This window comes from Anguilla rostrata, chromosome 5 (genome assembly GCF_018555375.3).
Source record: "Anguilla rostrata isolate EN2019 chromosome 5, ASM1855537v3, whole genome shotgun sequence".
NCBI lineage: Eukaryota > Metazoa > Chordata > Actinopteri > Anguilliformes > Anguillidae > Anguilla > Anguilla rostrata.
Window position 1 is genome coordinate 37,037,107 of NC_057937.1, and position 14,841 is coordinate 37,051,947.

The window sequence follows — 14,841 nt, forward strand, 5'->3', positions numbered from 1 at the left end:
TATTTCTATGATTTGGCACTGCATATGCTTCATATGGGGCAAAATATACCCAAAATACTTATTTACAGTGGTTTTGCCCCAAAAAAAAAAAAAAACAAACAAAAAAACAAATTTCCACCAAATGTTTTTCAAATGAAACATAATGATTGTTACATAAGTTTAAAGAAGTATATTTTGATGGGGAGCTCTATATTTGGTAGTGCTATACTCTGAGCACCAGAATTTCCATATTGTGCACTCCTTCTACTTGCCTATTTTACTTATGCTGTGTCCAAATCACAGACTGTAGAAAATATGGACCAACTCACTGTGACATCACCCACTGACTCTCCATGGGCTTGAAAAGCATTTTGAACAAGTAGGAGCCAGAAATGTGATGCCGCATTTTTGCATTCCAGTGTGTTACACTGATGGTCTTCACTTCTGTATGCCGCTGTGGGTATGAACTCTGCTAAGTGATTGTAATATTAGGAAGGTATATTTTGTGAGAGACAAAAGGAAATTAAACTGAGAAACAGTCTGAATCGTGCAAGGTTAAAGCCCTCATGCGCTTTTTATTTCTGAAGGAGTAGTCCTTGTATTTATAACAAGCCATGTAAGGACAGATACTGCCTGCAGAGGGAGACATTCTTCACATATTACCATGTGGCTCAATAAGGAACTTTCAGACCGATATTACTGCAGAAAATATCTGTCCTGCTCACTTCTACGTGAGCTGAGAGACGGACACCACTTGTACTATTAGTTTCAGCACCAGGATATTAGAAATGAGCAAAGACTTTCATCTACTGCCTAGCTGTCTGTTATGTCTATTTCGTAAGAGCGTCATCATGGTTTTATTAGTATATAATTTCATCACTGGAATATAGATTGTGTACATTGAAATGCATAGTTTATTTATGATTATTTAATTGCATTCTCTCTTTCAGTGATCCTCAGTAATGTTTTCCTCTCCCTTATGCAGAGTTAACAGGAGCCATCAATGTGCAGCAGTCTCCAGTTGCTCAGTTTGTAAAACTTGGAAATGACATGGAGCTCACCTGCCAACATGATGACAAGAGCTATAACAGAATGTACTGGTACCAGCAACCGCATGGACAACAGGCATTAGAGCTCGTTGGATTTCTATTTGCAAAGGATGTCAACCAGGATAAAGAGTACAAGGGAAAGTTTATTTTGTCTGGGAATGCAGAAAGCAAAGGAGTTCTAAATATATCAAACATGAATGCTGAGGACAGTGGCACTTATTTCTGTGCAGCTAGTATGCACAGTGATGGAGGATGTCTTTTATCCTCTCAAAAACCCTCCCACCCAACCACTGCTGCAAACACCTGTCTAAGAATTTTTTCTGTTCTGTTGTGAATGTCTTACAGTCACTGAATCATTTGCACCATTTCTAAGATCTGTTTGGGAATCCGTATGGTCCACATGTAATGAATCACTTCAGACTGGCCTCACACTGCATGTGGATAATAGACGTGTTATGTGGTGAACAGCAGTGAAATCCAAAGAGATTATCAAAGGAGGGGTGTAAACTGGTGATGGCACTGTGAGATTCATGTGACCACAAATGGGTTAAGTTGCTGTTTGCTATCAGTGATTCGCTGGTTGGAAGATACTGTGTTTCACTGTTGAGAGTCTTTTGATTTGTTCAGACAAATTCAGGTCAGGGGTCAGATCTTGTAGAGCAAATAATTATTATGTTAATGATAGAAATAGCAATAGTGTGAATAGCAACTCTACCGGTTGTGATGTCATCAGAGACCAGAGAGGAGGGGGTGAAGAGGATTTAACCTGCAGGGCAGGAAATTCATCTTGAAAACCAGTCTATTCTTCAAAGAGAAAATGTACTATGTTGTGTTCTTTCAGTGGTTTGCTTTACTTATGCCAAGTAGGTGTTAGTAAATAAAAGACAGAAAATGAAACTAATTATACAAACCTATTGAATTTTATTTGATTAAATTCAACAGATTTTGGAGCTTCTAGATTATGTTTATATTACATGAAAACTTATACTTTTAATTTGAATTTTTTCTTAAACAGAGAATGCTCATGTTTTAATAATCTTTAGCCTGAATTTAATCTCTACTCATGACAGGTGCAGTGAGTCAGTCTGGGGTTGAAGTCATCCAGAGCCCTGGTGTTCTACTGCTGAAACCAGGGCAGTCTGCTGTCATGAACTGCACCCAGAGCACCTCTCATGCATACATGTACTGGTATCAACAGAAGAACAATGGACCTCTCCAATTTCTCTTCTCCACCCTGAACTCTGAGGAAGTAACAGAGAAGAGTGATGGGATCCCTGACAGGTTTACAGTGTCCAGGAAAAGTGTGCCGAAAACAGAACTCATGATTACCGGAGTTCAGCCTGAAGACTCCGCACTGTACTACTGTGCAGCTTCACCACAGTGGTGAACCATGTAGACTCTCCTGTCTAAAAACTACAAGGAGAGAGCAGAGGGTAACTGTGTACTTTTTGGTTGTCTTCGAGTCAAATGCTGAAGACAGTGGTACATATTTCTTTGCTGCTAGTTTTCACTGCGGTGTGAAGTGTCTTTAATCACATCTTACCCCCGTAGCCACTGCTACACACAACTACAAACCTCTTGCTCATTGAGATCTAACTTTTGTTAGAATAAAAATTCAGTCATATTTTATGCTTTTGATCATACTATACATTATGAAAAAATAATTTAGGAAGTGGTTTTGTCTACATGTCTGCATGTGATAATCCCCACCTCGTTTTATAATATGACATGTTGTGTCATTTTTCATTAAGGATCCTTAAAAGACTTAAAAGCTTGGCTCCATCAGACTTCAGAGATTACCCCTTACTGTTTTTTGTTTAAATATTCCATGTAAGGACAAATACCGCCTATAAAGAGTCATTGTTCTTTCTTTGAGGGTGTTCCACCAATAGAGACAGGCGTGCAGAGGAGTGGTCTGTCCCATACACTCTTACAGTTTAGATAGGTAGTGAGTTAATACTCACATAATCCTCTTCTATTCAATCAGTGGTATATAAAACCATTACTGACGTTGTTCATCTCAGGATCAGGCAATTGAAGATGGACAGAGTGTGCTACCTACTCACTGTTTGTTTAATGCGTAAGAGCTCCATGAGGAATTTAATTAAAATAAATTCTACATTGATGGAACATGGATTGTATTTAAATGTTTGTTCTTACTTTTGTTTATAACTTTTAACTCTCTTTCCAGAGTAAAGTAGTAACGACTCAATTCGAGTGATCGTCAGTAAGGCTCTCATTCCTCTTTTGCAGAGTTCACAGCAGCGATCAATGTGCAGCAATCTCCAGCTTCTCTCTACGGAAGTCTGCACAAAACAACACTCCTTACCTGCAAACACGATGACAGCAGCTATCAGTGCATGTTCTGGTACCGGCAAGTGAAAGGACAGCAGCACTTGGAGCTTGTTGGTTTTCTCTTTTTAAAAAATGTCAACCAGGACAAAGAATATGAAGGAAAGTTTAACCTCTCAGGGAATGCACAGGAAAGTGGCTCTTTGCTTATCTCAGGCTTAAAAGCCGAGGACAGCGGCATGTATTTCTGTGCAGCTAGTATGCACAGTGGTAAATGCTCTCTTTAAGGCTGTCAAAATACATTAACCACTGCTGCAGCTGCAAAACATGTCTGCATTCTCAGTGTCATTCTAGGGATTGACTTGAAGAATCAGCATAAAGTGAAATATGGTTTTCTAACTGGTGTCAGTGTCTATATGTTATGAATGAACCTGCACATGGAATAGCCTTTCCTCCTTGCACGCTGACATGCATTACCAAAGACAAGTATTTGAGACAAGGGACCACAATAAAGCCATAAATGTTTTTACAAGTCAAAGCCACTTCCTCTAACTGTAGGTTTTTATCATTGGGCTGTGTTGTGCTGATAATACTGCCAATATATTATACATAAAAGTGGTTGTATGCATATGTGTAAATGTTGTTCATCATGTGGTAGAATACAAAAGTTGATTGATATGTGAATGATGTTTATTGCTATTTCTTTCTGTTAGCCAATTCAGCTTATATTGTAAGTTTGTTCAGATGTTTAGTTTCAGCGGCTGCTGAACTGAAATGCTTAGTGCACAATTTAAATTCAAATTTTAATTCAAATTTATTTAGATTTCAAATGGCATGTATAAATTATTATAAGCTATTATGTTAACATAAGCTCAGTTTGCAATTTACTTTAATTTGCCTGGAGTTGAGTTAATTGCCAACAATCTCACAAATTTATAAAACTACAGCGCATAAATATGAAATAAAGAAACCAGATATTTCTTTCTGGATCATTCAGGATGCAGACATCAGACAGTGCTGTGTGCTTCTGTGCAGCAACTCAGCCAAAATTGTCTCTCCTGTAAACAAAAAGTTCATGCAGGGAGAAGGCTTACCAATAGGGGGAGCCATTACTAGCAACATGAGGCCACAAATGAAATGTGTGTGACCACAGGCCTCAAAAGAGAGCTGAGATGAGCTGAGAGTTTAAAGAGTGCCAGTCTGCTCAGTTTGCTCATGTTCTGAACGCAAGAACATTCTTCTCTATGATGTGACAAATATGAACCCCCGGAACTTTTGTAAGATGGAGAGAGTCTGCTTTATACTCCATGTCTACACGATGTCTCTGTTAGGTAAGTATAAAGATCAAATATATTGGCTGCTTGTATTATACTTTAATATATAATAAATAATGTTAATGTAAATATTTGTTACACTTATAAAATGTGTTTAGCTCTTCGTTTGAAACGATCTCCTCTTTTGTGCAGGGTTCTCAAGAGCCATCACTGTACAGCAGTCCCCATCTTCTCTCTTTGGAAAACTCAGTGATCATGTCCTGCTCACCTGCCAACATGATGATAGCAGTTATTACACAATGTTCTGGTACCAGCAAGCTAAAGGAAAACAGTCTTTAGAGCTGGTCGGATTCCTTGTTCATGCTGAAGTAACCCAAGATGAAAAGTATAAAGGAAAGTTTAATTTGACAGGGAATGGAAATAAGAGAGGTTCTTTGCTTATCTCACAGCTGAGTGCTGAAGACAGAGGCACATATTTCTGTGCAGCTAGTAAGCACAGCGGTGCAAGGGGTCTGGGACCCTTACGAAAACCCTCCAACTTCATCACTGCCGATTGAACCTACCTGGTAACTTTTCTTTCTCTGAGAGACAGAAAGTCTGCCCACTATCCAGTGATAAATTCACAAACGGCATTACCAGGCCTTCAGATGCAGACTTTCTCTGTGCAGTTGCATAGCGCAATGGTTCTTAAACTCAGCCCTCATTTTTACATGAACACTACAGTTTGATACATGCCTTCTCTACTTTGGAATCTTAATTCGTAGAGAATACATTTAGAGGCTATTCCAGACATGGTTTAAACCAAAAAATAAATTTTAACATAACATAACATTATAATGAGAATGCCATTTTACGGACTAAATTGTACCTAGCGATCTGATTACTAACAGACTAGATATTATCTAACACCATATCAAGTCTGGCCTTGAAAAACGCCAGAGTTCCTGCCTCTATTATGTGACCTGGCAGGCTATACACATAGATTCAAAGTTTATTCATGCACTACAAGAAACAGCCAGACAGGAAGTGGGTAGTAAACTGTTGTTCTGTTTCTCCTCTTTAAAAAGAGTGACCTTGTGTCTGCCTCTCAGTGCTCGAAGAATGGAGCCTGAACTTTTGCTGTTGTTCTTTCAAGTCTGGCCAGTAAGTGTCTCCATTGGTAATTTATTACAGGCTTCTGAATATGCTTTAAAATGCAGTGACAACATTCATCTGTATAGTTCAACTGTCAGGGAATATTGGGATGTGAAATTACTGCATTGTAATTTCATTTATATTTTATTTTAATCTTATTTGTTTGATATTTGAGTCTATTTATCAAGTGAAGCTGGTTCCTATTTATATCCACAGGTGTCCAGTGTCAGTCTCAACAGAAAGTCTCTCAGTGGCCCTCACAGACGGTTGTGACCCAGGGCTCCTCTGTGGAGCTCCAGTGCAGTCAGAGCGGCTCTGATAGCTACATGTACTGGTACCGCCAGCAGAGCTCTACAGGGCTACAGCTCGTCATATTTTCTGTGCACATGAATGAGCCAGAGAGGGGAGAGAACATCAGTGATAGATTTACCAGCACCAGACCGAAGACAGAGAGTATCTCCCTCACTATCAGTCAGGCTGAGGAGTCAGACACAGGTGTTTATTTCTGTGCAGCAAGTCCCACAGCAGGCAATTCTGTCCCTCCTCCTGCAACAAAACACCAGATGATTAGAATAAGCCGATAGATTTGAAAACATTCTCATTTTAGTGTTAACTGACAAAATTGTTTTTGGTATTAATATATTGCAACTAGCTGAAATATTTTATTTGACCCAGACTGAAAAAACAGTTATTTTCCTTAAAAAATACTGACACCTTTGATTTAAAAAAAAGTCCAAAATGGGAAATAATGTTCAATGTTGAACTTTTGATTGGAACTGGATTGGATCCCCCGCAAAAACTGGCCTGTAAGACAATGATCTCAAGAATGCCTCAAAATCAACCAAGTAATGGTGAACTAATCACGCTAGCATGTGTCGTTTTGAACCTTTTGAAAATCAGTGGTTTGACCTGAAGGAGAGCATAGAGTTTCAGTCATAGTAATGCCATTTCATGTACAACCCCCCAAGTGAAACATAAACAGAATGCCAGAGAAGAAAACATTCCGTAGATATGAAGACCGAAGCTGTTCATACGTATTTGTACCATCAGTTGAAAACCTAAAATTCACTTTTTTTAAAGATAGGTAGGTCCCAATTTATAGTACACATTACCATTTTCACAACGAGGCCATCAATACACATCTGTACACATGTTTTCACTGTTACTGTCATGTTTCATTTAATCCAGGCATTTTTAGAGAAAGATTCATTCCATGTTAAAGTCTGAGGATGTCTGAGAGTCAGCTGAGATCTGCTTTCTGACAGCAGCTTACAGTCATGCACGGAGATGTCCGACCAGTAGAGGGAACTATTACTCGTAAGATTTATAAAACCTCCATATCTGAGATATTATATTCACTGTTATATTCAGTTACTCATAACAGATCTGATATGAGCTGGGAAGAGAGTGACTCCGCTAGAGTCTGCTCATGTTCTGAAACACAGGAACAGTGCTTTCTATGATAATCCATCAGAACGCCCAAGACTTTTGAAGATGGACGTGGTCTGCTATCTACCATTATGTACTGCCTGCATAATTTCTCTGTTAGGTAAGAACACATTGCTTCAATCAAAGATTTTACCTGCACATGTTCTATTGATTATATTTATTAAAATTATCCATTAGACATTGATTTCATGTTACACTTTCCTTTATAATCAATCTCCTCTCTTGCGCAGGGTCTTCAGGAGCCATCACCGTACAGCAGTCTCCATCTTCTCTCTTTGGAAAACTCAGTGATCATGTCCAGCTCACCTGCCAACATGATGATAGCAACTATAAGAGAATGTATTGGTACCAGCAAGTTAAAGGAAAACAGTCATTAGAGCTTGTTGGTTTCCTTAATTACAACAATGTCAACCAAGATGAAAAGTATGTAAGAAAATTTAATTTGACAGGAAATGGAGATAAGAAAGGCTCTTTGTTTATCTCAACGTTAAATGCTGAAGACAGTGGCACTTATTTCTGTGCAGCAAGTAAGCACAGTGGTACAAGGTGTCTTGAACCTTTACGAAAAACCCACTTACCACTACTGCTGTCTACCTAAGAACTTTCCCTTCTCTGTGTAGCTGCATTCACTGATATTTCCAAACATAATAAAACCTGGTGTTTATTCTCTTTTTGTAGTTATGTGACCAAATTTCTCATAATTAAGTTGGGAAAAACTAGCAGAAAACACTGGAAAGAAGCTGCAGACTGATATCTTTTACACATTTTCCTCTATGCAGGGAATTCTTTAAACATTTCAGGGAAACTATCTCCCTACTATTCATCAGAATGACAGTGGAAATAAAAGCAACTCTAAAATTCCATCTCATGTGAACACAGCCTCCATCTCAGGACTACTTAAGACTGACAAAGACCCAACGTTACCCTTCAGCTATTGATTCCTCTCACTTATAAACACAGATGTAAAAATAATTAGCAAGGCCCTAGCCACAACAATACAAACCATTATCCCAATAATAATCAACCCTGACCAAACCAACTTTCATCAAAAAATATGCACGGAATATTTAATTAAATTAATTTGACTAAACAAAACAACAATTGCTTCATTGGATGGAGAAAAAAGCTTTTTACAAAGTCAATTGGAAATTTATTTTTGCAACACTACAGAAATTTGGTTTCAGAGAATCATTTATTCTCTGGATAAGGATACTGTACACCACACCAATGGCCACTAACGGAATAACATCACCAAGTTTCACGCTACACAGAGACACAGGCAAGGATGCTCACTCTCATCTTCTCTGTTTGCTATATTTATTGAACCACTTGCCGCGGCAAACCAACAAAATGAAAGTATCAAGGGAATCATATCCCCACATTCACATCACAAAGTCAGCTGTTATGTAGATGATGTGTTTCTATACCTACAAGGTCCAGCAAACTCATTGCAAGAAATGATCAACCTCATAAATACGTATTTCAGAACTATTCAACAAATTCATAAACTGGTAAAATCTACCATTTTACCTTTAGAAGATATTTGGAATGCTGCAACTAAAAAATCAACCCTCCCCTTCTCCACTGGGAATATTAGGTATTCAGACATCAGCGTTTCCCCCTGGCTGTCAGAGTTATTCCTTCTCAACGTTAATCTGTTAATTTAAAAAATAGAGGTCAACTTACTTTGGTGGATGAATTTACCCCTTTCTTTAAATGGCCGAATAGCAACAATCAAAATGTCAGTCCTACCAACTCTCTGTTTAATATGATCCCAATAATAAATAAATTCTACTGGAAAAACAAATAATAATAATAATAATAATAATAATAACAATAATAATAATAATAAACACAGAATTAAATTGGCCACAAATAAGAATCAAGGAGGACTTGTTGCACCAGACTTCCATAAATACTATCTGGCAAACCAATTCATCAACTCACAAACTCTTCTGTCACACCCTGCAAGTACACCCCAATCTGGCATAACCCTAACCTTCAGCTTAATAAATCTCCATTAAATTTCCCCTCTTAGAAACAAAGAGGCATCACAAATCTCTATCACGTCTTTCAAAACAACATCCTCTTAATATTTAACAACCTGAAAATGAAAGAGTTGCTGTTGTGTGTGTGTGTGTGTGTGAGTGCATGTGTGTCTGTGTGTGTGCGCGCGCGTGTGCGCAGGTGCTTGAGTGCGTGTGATTGCTCTGTCAAACAGGGACAGTTTACTGTCATTCACTGGCTGTACAAAGCAGATACTGTTAGAATGAATCCTGTAGTGTTATTGCTTATATTTTCCAGCCTGGGTTGTAAGTGCCTCCTTGAACTAAGCATACTGCCGATATCTTAAGTGTAACGCCATTTTAAATTTAACAGTTTGATAGTTGATATGTTTAGCAAGGTTTCTATTGTGAACATTTTTAACATTACAAGCAAAACATTGTCTTCTTTGTTTCCACAGGTGTCCAGTGTCAGTCTCAACAGAAGGTCTCTCAGTGGCCCTCACAGACGGTTGTGACCCAGGGCTCCTCTGTGGAGCTCCAGTGTAGTCAGAGCAGCTCCGACCAAAACATGTACTGGTACCGCCAGCAGAGTTCTACAGGGCTACAGCTTGTCATTCTTTCTGTGCACATGAGTGATCCAGAGAAGGGAGAGAACATCAGCAGTAGATTTACCAGCACCAGACCGAAGAGGGAGAATATATCTCTCGCTATCAGTCAGGTTGAGGAGTCAGACACAGGTGTTTATTTCTGTGCAGCAAGTCCCACAGCAGGCAGTTCTGTCCCTGTCACTGTATCAAAAGACAATAGAAGATTTAAATCCACAGTAAAACGTTCAAGCGTGTTCTAACAGAGTGAAATGAACTGTTTCAGAGTTAATTTGAGACTTCACTGTTTACAGCACTTACTGTAACTGTGTGAGGCTATTGACACAAATATACATTTGATTTGTTTCTCTTTGTGGCTCATGGTGTAATGTCCCAAACTGTATTTAATTCCATACAGCCACCTAAGAAACAATTCAATTTCTATAACATGTTGGACTGCATGTACTACTTATAGATGTAAATTCAGTTTTAAAGAAAACCAGCTTTCTAATGCATTTGTCTAAACAAATATCCTACTAGCTGAAAAACTGCAGAGCACAAGGATAATACTTTTTGTATGTTAGTTTTTTTCTTCAGGTTAGTAACTTCCTGTCTTCTTTCCTGTCATGATGTTCTGTAGCGCTGGGTTTTCACATCACATAGATCACAGAGAAGAAGCCATAGACATGAGCACTTGTGATTTGATTTTACTTCTATTGTACTTTGGCTCCCAGCAGACAGGTGTCTAAGAAAGGAATTTTAGAATTTAAAACATTGTTTTTAAAATGCTGAACATCTTGTCCTTATCTTAATGTTCCTGATGCATTATTTCCATTTCAAATGTAATGTACACTTAACCCCTGAAGGCACTGCTCCTCACAGTCTTTCATGGAGTCTCTGATTAATTAATTGAATGTTTTGTTTGTTTTTTTTTTTTTTTCCGCAGCATTTGTAAAGGGAGCTGATGTCATCCAGACACCCAGGCAGGCTGTGATGAAGACTGGGGAATCAGTCGAGATCTCCTGCTCTCACAAGGACAGCAGTTTACACTATTTATACTGGTACTGGCAGCTGCCTGGCAAAGGCATCGAGTTAATCGCATATATTCTCACAAATGAGAAGGCAACATTTGAAAACGACTTCAGCAACAGAACAGAAAGATATGAAATAAAGAAGCCAGAGACACTGTTTGGATCATTCAGGATCAAAGCCTTGCAGATATCAGACAGTGCTGTGTACTTCTGTGCAGCAACCCAGCACAGTGGGGCAGCATTGCCTCTCCCATGAACAAAAAGTCATGCAGGGAGAAGGCCTACCAGTAGGGGGAGTCATTACTAGCAACATGAGGCCACAAGTGAAATGTGTGTGACCACAGGCCTCAAAAGAGGGCTAAGATGAGCTGAGAGCTTCAAGAGTGCCAGTCTGCTGGGTTTGCTCGCATTCAGAAACACAGGAACGCTCCTTTCTGTGACATGATTAATGTGAAGACCCTGAATTTTTCTAAAATGGAGAGAGTCTGCTTTATACTCCACGTCCACATAATGTCTCTGTTAGGTAAGTACTTGGTGCTTTGTTCAAATACCGTTGGTGCTTGTTTTATACAGTTCTTTATTATTTAACAATTTGTGTTATTATTTTATTCATTACATATTTGTAAGAGTTGTTTCTTACATGTGTTTAGCTCTCCATTATAAATGATCTCTCTTTCATGCAGGGTTCTCAGGAGCCATCACTGTACAGCAGTCCCCATCTTCTCTCTTTAGAAAACTCAATGATGATGTCCAGCTCACCTGCCAACATGATGATAGCACCTATTACACAATGCTGTGGTACCAGCAAGCTAAAGGAAAACAGTCTTTAGAGCTGGTCGGATTCCTTGTTCATGCTGAAGTAACCCAAGATGAAAAGTATAAAGGAAAATTTAATTTGAAAGGAAATGGAGATAAGAGAGGCTCTTTGCTTATCTCACAGCTGAGTGTTGAAGACAGAGGCACATATTTCTGTGCAGCAAGTAGGCACAGTGGTGCAAGGGGTCTTGAACCTTTACGAAAATCCTCCAACTTCATAACTGCCAAATAAACCAACCTGGTACTTTTTTTTCTCTGAGAGACAGAAAGCTCGTTATCTAGAGATACATCCACAATCAACATTACCAGTTCTTCAGAAGCTGTCATTCTCAGTGCAGTTGCATAGCACAGGGGTACTCAAACTGGCCATTGTGTGTATGTTGGTTTTAATGGCAAACACAATTGCAACATCAGAATTGTAAGAACATGCTCAGTGTTTTCAATGTCTACTGGGAGATGTTTTGCCCTCTTAAAGCCATATTATGCCAGTAATGGTATGTATACCACAAATAATAAATCAGTTCCCTATCATATGGCTTTTAAACTGTTTAATCAACTAATAACTTTATTAAATTATAGACAGACAGGTAAAATCAGTGGAGTCTTCATTGCTGAAAATGTGAAAACCTGGTCAGTGAAACTACCCCATTCACGTAAATTGAAGTATTCAGAGACAAGGTAAATGAAGGTGAGCCGCGAGCCACACCTAGCAAAAACTAGCATTCACCACGATGCCAAGGGGTGGAGTTGGAGAACCCCTGACACAGGGTACAGTAGCTACAGAAATGAACCAAAAAATGGAAAAACAAGTCACTTAAACAAATAGTCACTTAATGGGGTTGTGGGCCACCGCCATTTTCTATGTGACTGGCTGATCTTATCCCTCATTGAAATCGGTGCTGCAGTGATCTCCAGTTGCTCCTGTGTTTTGCCTTGAATGTTAAATGGACATCTTAGTCCCAAAGAATGCACTTCTGCTGGCTGTTGTTGTTTGTGTCGTCCCTCAAGAATTCTATGCTGACACCATCAGAACATTGCTTACACATAATTAAATATTCAGTCCTCTTGATTGCTAAAACGAAATCTCACCAACACCACGCTGTGAAACATGCAAAGCTATCTTGAAAATTAAAAAACATATTCCTATGCAGATGAATCTGAATTCATAGGGACTGCATTTACAGGGTGCTATAGAAATGGTTTAAAACCAGAAATTAGAATTTATATATGTAGTTTCAAAGTCTACCTGAATTATTTAATGCACTTTATTCACGGCTAAGCACACCCAGACAGGAAGTGAGTAATGAACTGTAGTTCTGTTTCCCCCCCTTTAAAAAGAGTGGCCTTGAGTCTGTCTCTCAGTGTGCAGAGAATGGAACTCAAACTTTTGTTGCCATTAATTTTCAACCTGGCCTGTGAGTGTCTCCACTGGTAATCTGTTGGATGAATATGCTTTAAAACTCAATGACAGCAATTATCTGTGTAGTTCAACTATCAGAAAATATTGGGATGTGAAATTACAATATTGTACTTTCGTTTATATTTTACTTCACACTCCATTGCTTTATGTTTGAGTCTATGCCTGTGAGTGAAACTGGTGCTTATTTTTATCCACAGATGTCCAGTGTCAGTCTCAACAGAAGGTCTCTCAGTGGCCCTCACAGAAGGTTGTGACCCAGGGCTCCTCTGTGGAGCTCCAGTGCAATCAGAGCGGCTCTGATAACTACATGTACTGGTACCGCCAGCAGAGCTCTATAGGGCTACAGCTTGTCATTCTTTCTGTGCACATGAGTGAGCCAGAGAAGGGAGAGAACATCAGCAGTAGATTTACCAGCACCAGACCGAAGAGGGAGAATATATCTCTCACTATCAGTCAGGTTGAGGAGTCAGACACAGGTGTTTATTTCTGTGCAGCAAGTCCCACAGCAGGCAACTCTGTCCCTCCTCCTGCAACAAAACACTAAATGATTAGAATAAGCCAACAGATTTGAAAACATTCTCATTTTAGTGTTAACTGACTAAATATAGTTTATGACACAAATATGTTGCAACTAACTAAAGTATTCTATTTAATCCTACTGTTTTAAAGTTATTTTTTAAGAGAAAAAAATTGGTACCCTTGTTTACAAATAAACAAAAATGACACAGTGTTGATTCTTTCAGACTTTCAGTTGGAACTGAATTGGACCACCCCATACCCTACCTCACCCAGCCACCAAATGGATCAGCCCACACGACAACGGGCCTCATTCACCAACCGTTCTTAAGAAGAATTTTCTTCTTACAACCCACTTACGCAGTTTTCACGAAGATTCTGACATTCACCAATGTTTTCTTATTTGGGATTTGTTCTTACACATTTGAGTGCTGACGTGTGTGCAAAATAATTGGTTATTGCGTTTTCTTCAATTCTACAGTTGTATTATATTATAGGATTTAAATTACAATAATATTTTTATCATTTATAATATTTCTTAATAATTATTTTCATTATTGTACAAAGCATTAAGGTGCCAGGTTCCACCTCAGAGGGTGGTTGCCTCAGTGGGAGTTAATGTGTAATTAAATGATAAAAATCTAACCATTGTAGTGACCTTTCATTTTTGGGGGTTTCAGTTGTGCAATGTTTGGTCTATACTGCAAAAGCAAATACAAACTAAGCACTTTATAAACATGGACATGATGAAGAAGAGAACACTTATTCAGAGGCGTCACTACGGGGTGCGGACCGTACCGGGTGACACCATCAGAGGGGGGTGACACCAAAATGACTGGCAATAATTTTTTTGTGCAGTGTTTTGTGCAGCGACGGGTTTACTCCGATGCAGTTTACTGTCGGTTGATTTAATTAGCGGTATTAATGCGACGAGAAGCGCTTTGTCGTTTGAATGCATAACACGCAATTCGATGCGCCCACTCCTACCTGCATATATATATATATATATATATATTTTTTTTTTTTTTTGCCTCAAATTTGACAACAAACCATTTTTTTTACTTCATCAGTTGTGCGCCCTTCTCCGTATACAGCGTTCACTGAACGAGTAATAGCATCCCATGTATCTTTTTTGTGTTGTTTTATATCCACTATTGACACAACTAAATATGACAGGTCGTTTGCTGTTCACTTCCTGCAGCAATACCTCCACTTCAGAACTACAGAAGTTTTTCTTACGTTTGGAGTCCGGTCCGGTGCTTTTCTTTTCGATTTCTGTGTGCACACGCCC